Source organism: Salvelinus namaycush, unplaced genomic scaffold, assembly GCF_016432855.1.
Source record: "Salvelinus namaycush isolate Seneca unplaced genomic scaffold, SaNama_1.0 Scaffold1090, whole genome shotgun sequence".
In the NCBI taxonomy this organism is placed as follows: Eukaryota; Metazoa; Chordata; class Actinopteri; order Salmoniformes; family Salmonidae; genus Salvelinus; species Salvelinus namaycush.
In genome coordinates this window covers 3,757-16,417 of record NW_024057776.1, presented here as the reverse complement: position 1 = coordinate 16,417, position 12,661 = coordinate 3,757, and the positions used below count along the sequence as shown (strand labels likewise).

At 43.5% G+C, this 12,661-nt stretch overlaps 1 pseudogene; it reads left to right on the top strand.

Annotated features, from left to right (window-relative positions):
- Window positions 1–12,411, top strand: part of LOC120035685 — a 70,006-nt pseudogene extending 57,595 nt beyond the window's left edge.
- The last annotated feature ends 250 nt before the right edge of the window (window positions 12,412–12,661 follow it).

Sequence of the window (12,661 nt, the reverse complement as noted above, 5' to 3'; positions counted from 1 at the left end):
CTCATTTGATATCAACTATTCGACAAATAATGACACTGTCAATATCTACTACTCTGTGTACAGAACCTCTGACCAGTTTGATTGGCTGGCTGTCCTTGTTGCCATGGTGATGGCCACTGGGATACCATTGGTTCATTTGGTTCACATTCAGAAGAGGCAGTCTGTTCTCTGTCTGTTTATCAGTCCTCTATCTGTTCTCAACGAGTGTTGTGTGTGTCTGCAACATTTCCTCTTCTCTGTAGGGAGTGTGATCTGTATACCTTTGGTAGCTGGCACCACAATCATGGATATACAGAGTTATTGGGTCACGTTCAGAGAACACAATCTGTTTCCTATCTGTTCTCTACTGTATGTCAGTTTGTAACATTTACCCTCTAGTTTAGGGACGTGCAGCTTCCATCTTTACTACCTGGTACCGTAGTTATACTGTACTGTATATCGTATTGAGTTATCGGGTCACGTTCAGAGAAGGCAATCTGTTCTCCATCGGTTCTCTATGAGTCTGCAACATTTCCTCTCTAACAGCAACATTTCCTCTCTAACTGCAACTTTTCCTCTCTAGCAGCAACATTCCCTCTCTAACTGCAACATTTCCTCTCTAACAGCAACATTTCCTCTCTAACAGCAACATTTCCTCTCTAAAGGCAACATAGGCAACATTTCCTCTCTAAAGGCAACATTTCCTCTCTAACAGCAACATTTCCTCTCTAAAGGAAACATTTCCTCTCTAACAGAAACATTTCGTCTCTAACAGCAACATTTCCTCTCTAACAGCAACATTTCCTCTCTAACTGCAACATTTCCTCTCTAGCAGCAACATTTCCTCTCTAACTGCAACATTCCCTCTCTAACAGCAACATTTCCTCTCTAACTGCAACATTTCCTCTCTAACTACAACATTTCCTCTCTAACTGCAACATTTCCTCTCTAACAGCAACATTTCCTCTCTAACTGCAACATTTCCTCTCTAACAGCAACATTCCCTCTCTAACAGCAACATTTCCTCTCTAACTGCAACATTTCCTCTCTAACAGCAACATTTCCTCTCTAACTGCAACATTTCCTCTCTAACAGCAACATTTCCTCTCTAACTGCAACATTTCCTCTCTAACAGCAACATTTCCTCTCTAACTGTAACATTTCCTCTCTAACAGAAACATTTCCTCTCTAACTACAACATTTCCTCTCTAACTGCAACATTTCCTCTCCAACAGCAACATTTCCTCTCTAACAGCAACATTTCCTCTCTAACTGCAACATTTCCTCTCTAACAGCAACATTTCCTCTCTAACTGCAACATTTCCTCTCTAACAGCAACATTTCCTCTCTAACAGCAACATTTCCTCTCTAACTGCAACATTTCCTCTCTAACTGTAACATTTCCTCTCTAACAGCAACATTTCCTCTCTAACTGCAACATTTCCTCTCTAACAGCAACATTTCCTCTCTAACTGCAACATTTCCTCTCTAACAGCAACATTTCCTCTCTAACTGCAACATTTCCTCTCTAACAGCAACATTTCCTCTCTAACAGCAACATTTCCTCTCTAACTGCAACATTTCCTCTCTAACAGCAACATTTCCTCTCTAACTGCAACATTTCCTCTCTAACTGTAACATTTCCTCTCTAACTGCAACATTTCCTCTCTAACTGCAACATTTCCTCTCTAACAGCAACATTTCCTCTCTAACAGCAACATTTCCTCTCTAACTGCAACATTTCCTCTCTAACTGTAACATTTCCTCTCTAACAGCAACATTTCCTCTCTAACAGCAACATTTCCTCTCTAACTGCAACATTTCCTCTCTAACTGTAACATTTCCTCTCTAACAGCAACATTTCCTCTCTAACAGCAACATTTCCTGCCCTCTGATGTGGCCTTTGGTACCTGGCACCAGGCTGTAGATACAGTAGACAGTATAAAGTGATACACGTTCAGAAAAGCCTTCTGTTCTCTATTGGTTCTATATCTGTCAGTTGAAAAGCCTGTTTTCTATTGGTTCTATATCTGTCAGTTGAAAAGCCTTCTGTTTTCTATTGGTTCTATATCTGTCAGTTGAAAAGCCTTCTGTTTTCTATTGGTTCTATATCTGTCAGTTGAAAAGCCTGTTTTCTATTGGTTCTATAGCTGTCAGTTGAAAAGCCTTCTGTTTTCTATTGGTTCTATATCTGTCAGTTGAAAAGCCTTCTGTTTTCTATTGGTTCTATATCTGTCAGTTGAAAAGCCTTCTGTTTTCTATTGGTTCTATATCTGTCAGTTGAAAAGCCTTCTGTTTTCTATTGGTTCTATAGCTGTCAGTTGAAAAGCCTGTTTTCTATTGGTTCTATAGCTGTCAGTTGAAAGCCTGTTTTCTATTGGTTCTATAGCTGTCAGTTGAAAAGCCTTCTGTTTTCTATTGGTTCTATAGCTGTCAGTTGAAAAGCCTTCTGTTTTCTATTGGTTCTATAGCTGTCAGTTGAAAAGCCTTCTGTTTTCTATTGGTTGTATGTCTGTCAGTTGAAAAGCCTGTTTTCTATTGGTTCTATAGCTGTCAGTTGAAAAGCCTTCTGTTTTCTATTGGTTCTATAGCTGTCAGTTGAAAAGCCTTCTGTTTTCTATTGGTTCTATAGCTGTCAGTTGAAAAGACTGTTTTCTATTGGTTCTATAGCTGTCAGTTGAAAAGCCTTCTGTTTTCTATTGGTTCTATATCTGTCAGTTGAAAAGCCTGTTTTCTATTGGTTCTATAGCTGTCAGTTGAAAAGCCTGTTTTCTATTGGTTCTATAGCTGTCAGTTGAAAAGCCTGTTTTCTATTGGTTGTATGTCTGTCAGTTGAAAAGCCTGTTTTCTATTGGTTGTATACCTGTCAGTTGAAAAGCCTGTTTTCTATTGGTTGTATGTCTGTCAGTTGAAAAGCCTGTTTTCTATTGGTTCTATATCTGTCAGTTTCCAACGTTTCCTGTCTTGACTACTAAAGATGTGCATTATTGGTACCTGGCACCATAGTACATAGATGTTACAGTTATTGGTTCACGTTCAGAGAAGCCAATCTGTTTCTGATCTGTTGTCAACATTTCTTCTTTACTGTAGAAATGTGCACCTGGCTGACTGGCACCATAATCTATACCGCTCACACTCAACTCTGGACCTGGAAGCCAGTTCCACTGCATGTTTTCATTGTTCCCCTCTAATCAGGTACTGATTTAGACCTGGGACAGGTGTCTGTAATTGATGATCAGGTGTGTGCAAACCGACAGGCTCTGGACCTCATAGTAAGAGTTGAGCAACCTGATCTATACTGTACTGTTGGTTCCTGTTTAGAAAAGACCGTCTGTTCTCTAGTCGAGACGGCAACGTTTCCAACTGGTCGTTGGGATTCCCCTCTACAGTAGGGATGGAAGAACAGCATCCGGCACCATAGCCATGGTCCTTTGTGTTACATTTTCATCGTTTTGTGTTGTTGTAAAACGCTGAGCATTGACAGCAGTGTGTAGTGTTCAGAGCAAGACAAGGTTTTCATCATGGGAGTATTATTGACCTAGCACCTTGTGTTATAGAAGGAGAGAGAGACATCCATTTCTTCGCGCTCTCCCCGTTTCATCCCGTTTCACTTGTCGTTTCATGCTGTCTTCTAGCTTACAGAGAGAGAGATGTAAGGAGAGAGAGAGTTAGCGAGAGAGATATACAGTTGATAGAGAGAGAGAGAGGTTGTCATCGTTGAGCTAACACCTTTATTATACAGTAGAAGAAGGAGGAATGAGAGAGAGAGAGAAAAAGACATTCATACATCCTAGCTTCTCTTGTCATTCTTCCTCCCTCTCTTATGAGCATCTCTTGCTTTTCACTCTTTCTTTCATGCCACCTTGCCTATACTGTGTGTGGACAGGAAATATGTAATGTAATGGAGATGGGGAGAGAGGGAAAGGGAGACGGAGGAGAGTGGGAGCAAAAAAAGATGAGAGAAAATTAAGGAGAATTGGAGATGAGAGATAATAAGGTAGACAGAGAGGAAATGACTGGAGGGGGAAACCTAGCCCTGCTCTCCTTCTCTCTTCTCCTTCCTCGCTCGCTACCTGCTTCCATTCTGTCTAGCAACGTACCGAGTCACCCCTCCTCTACTCCCTCAGTACCTTGCACCACACAGATTCAACCACCCCTCCTCTCCTCCCTCAGTACCTTGCACCACACAGATTCAACCACCCCTCCTCTCCTCCCTCAGTACCTTGCACCACACAGATTTAACCCCCCCTCCTCTCCTCCCTCAGTACCTTGCACCACACAGATTCAACCACCCCTCCTCTCCTCCCTCAGTACCTTGCACCACACAGATTCAACCACCCCTCCTCTCCTCCCTCAGTACCTTGCACCACACAGATTCAACCACCCCTCCTCTCCTCCCTCAGTACCTTGCACCACACAGATTCAACCACCCCTCCTCTCCTCCCTCAGTACCTTGCACCACACAGATTCAACCACCCCTCCTCTCCTCCCTCCCTCTCTCCCTCCCTCATTCCACTCTCTAGCACCACAACCTTTCAATACTACACCTCCATCTCTCCCTTCTCCCCACCCCCCCTCTCTCCCTCGCGCCCTCTCTCCCTCCCTACCTCACACCCTAGCACCACACTGATTCAATACCACCCTTGCTCCCTTCATCTCTCCCTCCTCCCTCACACCATCTCTCCCTCCCTACCTCACTCCCTTGCACCGCACCAATTCCCCCTTCCTCTCTCCCTCCCTTCCTCTCAGTTGTTGCTTGTAGTCCTGCCAAGTGTAGCATTAGCCTTGTGGAATGGAACCGTATGTGTGTGACCTCAGAGATAGCCTGTATAGATTTCTGGCCCATAGGCACAGATCTAGTATCAGCTTTCCCTCCCCCATATCCTATCCTCAACCCTTAGGGAGAACATTAAACTGTCCTCAAGTCAGCGTATAAAGGGTCAGCAGCATATATCTCCCTGGTCTAAGCAGGAATGCAAAACGCTGACATTTCTCAGAGAGGTTTACTGAATTTTTCCTTTTTTTGGCATTCTTTCCCTCCCTCCCTCTGGCTGATCCCTTGTTCATACTTTTCCTCCCTCCACTGGACCACATCTCTCCATCCCTCCTCCTCTCCCAATCTCCTTTTCCTCCGCCTGATTTTCCCCTCTCATTCTCATCTCGACTCCCTCTCTCTCCTCTGTTCTGTTCATAGTTTGATAAAGCAGTGGAATCCCTGAGGTAGTCCTGTACAGGCTTCTAGGCTACTTTAGATTCATACTAGGTATTGTGTGTTACAACTGCCAGATTGCCTCTCTCTCTCTCACTCTCGCTCTCTCTCTTTCTCTCACATTCTCTCGCTCTCTCTCTCTTTCTCTCTGTCTCTCTCTCTCCCTCGGTCTCTCTCTCACACTCTCTCACTCTCGCTCTCTCACACTCTCTCGCTTTCACACTCTCTCGCTCTCTCTCTCTTTCTCTCTCTCTTCTCCCTCTCCCACCCTACTCTTTCAATCTATCTCTCTGTCTCTCTCTCTCCCTCGGTCTCTCTCTCTCTCTTTCTCTCTCTTCTCCCTCTCCCACCTTACTCTTTCTTTCTCTCTCCCATTCTACCTCTCTTTTCTTCCCCCTTTCTTTCATTGTGTGTGGTTAAAGTGGGCTGCGAGAGATGTATTAAAACAAAATATTAAGATGGATTAAGATGGATTTTGGCCACATATTTTATATTAACCAATCAAGGATTAAATTGGATTAGATGAAATGTACAGTTCACTGATTGGTTGATGATGTCATTGCTTTAGACTCAGGAAGATTATGGTCATCAAAGAAAGAGATCTTTCTCATGTGATGTTTACTGTAGAAATCCTCCAGGGGAAAGAGGGATGAGTGAATAATGAAAGGATTTTCTCTCTCCTCCCCACTCACCCTCTTCTCTCTTGCTACCTCCCCACATTCTCTCTCTCTCTCTCCTTTCTCCCCCTTTCTCCTATTCCATCTCTTTCACCTTTGACTCTCTGTCTCTCCCCCTTCCCCTCCTCTCTCTCGCCCCTCGTCTCCCCTTCTCTACAAGAAAAGAAAGCAACATGCTTGCCGTGCACAGGTCATGTTGATATGTTTATGGCCTGTGTGTCATCTCCCATTGGACAATTCTCTCTCTCCCTCTCTTCCTATAGGATGAAAATGCGACGTCACAGAGTGTTCTTGCTGTGCACAGTGGGCCTGTGTGTCATCTCCTTCCTCCACTATTACAAGGTAAAATATATTGTTATATGTATAGCCTACAGATGTAGGATCTTAATTTGATCACTCTTTTGCTGCTGAGAATTTTTCCTGTCCCGCAGGAAATGCAGATAAGCACTGGACACCTGCTCTGACAGTATTCCACTCTTCATGTAGCCTCATTTTGACTAGCTAATAGCCTAACCACCGATCAAGCAACATTCTGGACTAAACTTTTAAATTCTGTTGCTTCAGGATTATTTTTGCTGTGACAATACAGGTCAAATTAAGATCTTTATATTGTATATATTCAATGTATTTTAAATGAAATTGTATGTGAGGTGCCAATGTACCGACAGTCTTGCCCGAGCTGTCTATTGTTGCTCATGTAATAACAAGGATGACAATAGAAGTAAGTCGTCTGATGTTGTGTTTTCTCAGTCATTGTACTGTGTCTATAGTTGTATAAATAGTCATTGTACTGTGTCTATAGTTGTATAAATAGTAATTTTACTGTGTCTATAGTTGTATAAATAGTCATTTTACTGTGTCTATAGTTGTATAAATAGTCATTGTACTGTGTCTATAGTTGTATAAATAGTCATTTTACTGTGTCTATAGTTGTATAAATAGTCATTTTACTGTGTCTATAGTTGTATAAGTAGTCATTTTACTGTGTCTATAGTTGTATAAATAGTCATTTTACTGTGTCTATAGTTGTATAAATAGTCATTTTACTGTGTCTATAGTTGTATAAATAGTCATTTTACTGTGTATATAGTTGTATAAATAGTCATTTTACTGTGTCTATAGTTGTATAAATAGTCATTTTACTGTGTCTATAGTTGTATAAGTAGTCATTTTACTGTGTCTATAGTTGTATAAATAGTCATTTTACTGTGTCTATAGTTGTATAAGTAGTCATTTTACTGTGTCTATAGTTGTATAAATAGTCATTTTACTGTGTCTATAGTTGTATAAATAGTCATTTTACTGTGTCTATAGTTGTATAAATAGTCATTTTACTGTGTCTATAGTTGTATAAATAGTCATTTTACTGTGTCTATAGTTGTATAAATAGTCATTTTACTGTGTCTATAGTTGTATAAATAGTCATTTTACTGTGTGTATAGTTGTATAAATAGTCATTTTACTGTGTCTATAGTTGTATAAATAGTCATTTTACTGTGTCTATAGTTGTATAAATAGTCATTTTACTGTGTCTATAGTTGTATAAATAGTCATTTTACTGTGTCTATAGTTGTATAAATAGTCATTTTACTGTGTCTATAGTTGTATAAATAGTCATTTTACTGTGTCTATAGTTGTATAAATAGTCATTTTACTGTGTCTATATTTGTATAAATAGTCATTTTACTGTGTCTATAGTTGTATAAATAGTCATTTTACTGTGTCTATAGTTGTATAAATAGTCATTTTACTGTGTCTATAGTTGTATAAATAGTCATTTTACTGTGTCTATAGTTGTATAAATAGTCATTTTACTGTGTCTATAGTTGTATAAATAGTCATTTTACTGTGTCTATAGTTGTATAAATAGTCATTTTACTGTGTCTATAGTTGTATAAATAGTCATTTTACTGTGTCTATAGTTGTATAAATAGTCATTTTACTGTGTCTATAGTTGTATAAATAGTCATTTTACTGTGTCTGTAGTTGTATAAATAGTCATTTTACTGTGTCTATAGTTGTATAAATAGTCATTTTACTGTGTGTGTAGTTGTATAAATAGTCATTTTACTGTGTCTATAGTTGTATAAATAGTCATTTTACTGTGTGTGTAGTTGTATAAATAGTCATTTTACTGTGTGTATAGTTGTATAAATAGTCATTTTACTGTGTCTATAGTTGTATAAATAGTCATTTTACTGTGTGTATAGTTGTATAAATAGTCATTTTAGTGTGTCTATAGTTGTATAAATATTCATTTTACTGTGTGTGTAGTTGTATAAATAGTTGAGGCTATTCTGTATGTTTTTTTTAAATATTTGTCAAATAAAATGTCTTCATTCATTCATTAATTCACAATTCCAAAATGTAAGTTCCTGGGGGGGAAATAAAGCTATAATTGTATTGTTGTTGATAACGTCATTCTATTTTTTCCAGGCCCTGCACTACGTATCCCTGCTCAAGGAGCTGTCGGCCCCGTACCCCAACATCAAGTCCTTCATCATGGTGACAGGCTTCTTCTGGAGGGAGGGGGGGGCCACACCGTTAACGTCGGCTGCCTCGTCGTCTGACTTCGCCGCCTCGCAGGAGGATGGACCCCCGCCCGCCCTCAGGTGTGTGTGGGTCGGAGGGATGGGGTGTGTGTGTGTGTGTGTGTGTGTGTGTGTGTGTGTGTGTGTGTGTGTGTGTGTGTGTGTGTGTGTGTGTGTGTGTGTGTGTGTGTGTGTGTGTGTGTGTGTGTGTGTGTGTGTGTGTTTGTGTGACAGACATGGGAACTGCTGATGAAGTAGGGCTTTGTAAAACTTTTGATTGATTGATGACAACATGACCTTTCTGACCAACATGACATTTCTGTTTGTTCCTACAGGCCCTCAGACACCAAGCCCCGGATCGTAGGGGCTATAGGCCCTGGGGGTGGAGGAGGAAGAGGAGGTGGGGTGGAGATGAGGCTGAGAGAGGAACCTGCTGCGCCCCAACCATGGGGTCAACCAGAGGAGGAACCCAGACACAGGGACACGGATCCCAACGAGGTGAGACAGTTTGGTTGAACGGTTGGTTATTTTACATCTTCACTGTGACTTTGCAGGATTGACAGTTTGGCTAATCTCTACACTGTGTTGACTATACTGCCATGAGTATGAGCTACAAACTGTTGATCTTAGAAGCTGTTCTCGAGTCAGTGATCATGCCTGGTCATGGAAGTGCTAGGGAGCCTGGGATATCTCCTGCCAGATGTGCTGACTACTCACTGCTGGGATGTGTTTGAGGTTCTTAAACGAGGGTGTTGGCTAAATGTTAGCTGTGTATTAGAAACCCTCCTCAAGGCAATGATCAAGCCTGGGCCTGTATCCACAAAGCGTCTTAGAGTAGTAGTGATGATATTGGATCAGGTCCCCACCTGTCCATATAATTATATTCATTATGATATAAAAGGCTAAACTGATCCTAGATCAGCACTCCTACACTGAGACACTTTATGAATACAGGCCCTGGGCATAAAAGTGCTTCGGAACCTGTGATAAGAAAGAGTGTCTTTAGAAACGGTTCTCAAGGCCATTATCATCGGTAGTCTACCTCCAGGCAATACACCATTATCATTGGTAGTCTACCTCCAGTCAATACACCATTATCATCAGTAGTCTACCTCCAGTCAATACACTATTATCATCAGTAGTCTACCTCCAGTCAATACACCATTATCATCAGTAGTCTACCTCCAGTCCAAACATTAAGGCTCTTCCTTTTAAATGTCAGGAGCAAAGTTTAATGGAATCTGAGTCATTGCATGTAAACAAAGTAGCAGTTAACACTAAGGGCTCTATTTAATCCGTATTGCGGAAGTACAGCTCAGCGTTTAACACTATAGTGCTCACAAAGCTCATCGCCAAGCTAAGGACTCTGGGACTAAACACCTCCCTCTGCAACTGGATCCTAGACTTCATGACGGGCCGCCCCCAGGGGTGGGTGCTTAGTCCCCTCCTGTACTCCTTGTTCACCCACGACTGCGTGGCCAAGCACGACTCCAACACCATCATTAAGTTTGCTGACGACACAACGATGGTAGGCCCTGATCACTGACAACGATGAGACAGCCTATAGGGAGGAGGTCAGAGACCTGGCAGTGTGGTGCCAGGACAACAACCTCTCCCTCAACGTGACCAAGACAAAGGAGATGATCGTGGACTACAGGAATAAGAGGGCTGAACACGCCCCCATTCACATCGACAGGGCTGTAGTGGAGTGGGTCGAGAGTTTCAAGTTCCTTAGTGTCCACATCACCAACAAACTATCATGGTACAAACCCACCAAGAAAGTCTACAGTTGCACCATCGAGAGCATTCAGACAGGTTGCATCGCCGCCTGGTTTGGCAACTGCTCGGCATCAGACCATAAGGCGCTACAGAGGGTAGTGCATATGGCTCAGTACATCACTGGGGCCAAGCTTCCTGCCATCCAGGACCTATATACTAGGCGGTGTCAGAGGAAGACCCCAAAAATTGTCCGACTCCAGCCACCCCTGTCATAGACTGTTCTATCTGCTACCGTACGGCAAGCGGTACCGGAGTGTCAAGTCTAGGTCCAAAAGGCTTCTTAAAAAGCATCTACCCCCAACCATAAGACTGCTGAACAATTAATCAAATGGCCACCCGGACTATTTACATTGACACCCCCCCCTTTTTGTTTTTACACTGCTGGTACTCTCTGTTTATTATCTATACATATTCACTTTACCCCTACCTACATGTACAAATTACCTCAACTAACCTGTACCCCCGCACATTGACTCAGTACCGGTACCCCCTGTAAATAGCCTCGTTTTTGTTAATTTATTGTGTAACTTTTTAATTTATTTAGTAAATAATTTTCTTAAAACTGCATTGTTGGTTAAGGGCGTATTCCGTGCTTGTGACAAATGACATTTGATTTGATTAAGTTCAGCATGATTTCCCTGTTGATGGGACGCCTATCCCTAAGAATTAAAGGCAATGTTCCCGCAATAGAGCAGACTGTATTCATGGTAAATGCTGCATATGCCGGCTCAATCGGAAATAACATTTCTATCTGTAACCCTTCAGCGATGCAGAATGTAAAGAGCCCTAATAAAGTTTCTCTAGATTGATCTGTGAGGACAAGTAAAGTGCTAAACAGTCCCCTCTTTGTCTTGTCTTCCTCAGGAGCGTGAAGGTGAGGACCTCCACTTCAAGCCCTGGTACCCCAGCCACCCAGCCCACCCTGTCAGACCTTACGCCCCAGAGGAAAAGGCCTCGGCTGGGATCGATGACCAGGTGGTGCCCTCCAAGGCTCCATCCCCGGACCCCTTAGAAACCCTGGGGGACATCCACACCCGCACCCACCAGCTCCAGGACGACCCCACCTCCTACTTCGTCCGCACTAAAGCCGGAGCCCTCTGCTTCCGCCAGGGGACGGAGGTCGCCACCCCCAGGGATGACGCGGCACGACCCGGGTGGCCTACTGTGACTGGTACTGGGGTAGGATCTCGAGCAGGCTCCCCTGGGCAACGTAAGCCCCTGGCGGTCCTGAACCAATCCCACCAACAACCACTCCATCCGTCGTCCTCCGGCACCTCCATGCCTCCCAAGGCCAAATCAAGAGGACGAGGAGGCAAACGTCTGGTAAAATGTGTGTGTCGGCCGGGGTGGCACGGGCCCTACTGTGGGGTACCTACCATGGTCTACCACTCTAACCTGCCCACTAAGGAGAGACTGACGCCCAGAGAGAGACCCAGGAGGGTGATCAACGCCATCAACGTGAACCATGAGTTTGATCTTCTCCACGTGAGGTTCCACGAGTTGACCCAGGCTGTGGATCTGTTCCTGGTGTGTGAGTCTAACTTCACCGCCTACGGAGAGAGACGACCACTACGGTGAGTGGACATAGCTATATATGCGTCTGTCTGTCTGTCTTGCTGGCTTTGTGTCTGTTTGCCTCCAACTTCTCCTCCGACGGAGAGAGACGACCACTTCGACGAGTGGACAGGATGATGAGATGGCTGGCTGTCTGTTTGTCCATCTGGCTGGCTGTCTGTCCATCTGGCTGGCTTGCCTTCTGAGTGTCTGTGTGTCTGTCTTCGTCTCTCTCTCCTGAAAGACTTGTTTAAGCGTATCTGTTGACACACTGTCTGTATCTGTCCCTCCCTCCAGGTTCCTGCGTCTCCTCCTGACAGACTTGTTTAAGCGTATCTGTTGACACACTGTCTGTATCTGTCCCTCCCTCCAGGTTCCTGCGTCTCCTCCTGAACGGAACCTACGACTACGTGCGCCACAAAATCCTCTACGTTTTCCTGGACCACTTCCCGACGGCGGGCGCCAGGACGGCTGGATTGCTGATGACTACCTCCGTACCTACCTGACCCGCGACGGCATGGCCAGGGTGACCGGATCACGCCCCGACGACGTCTTCGTCATCAACGATGCCGACGAGATCCCCGCCCGCGAGGGACTTCTTTTCCTCAAGCTGTTCGACGGGTGGACGGAACCGTTCGCCATCCACATGAGGAAGTCGCTCTACGGGTTCTTCTGGAAGCAGGTAGCCTAGAGGGTTAGAGGTTAGAGGGCTTGTTAACAGAAGGTTGCTGGTTCGAATCCCAAACCAGGCGCGAAATCTATCCTGTGTAAACTTGATGGACAATCAAGTTTTTTAATCTTATCTTTTCGAACAGGATTTGAGCCGACTACTAGAGAGTTGTTAGTGACAGATCCTAGAAAGATAAGATCTCTATTGGATTCCACTCAAACGATATACAGTGCCTGTTAAGTGCTATGGTTGGCTGTTAGGA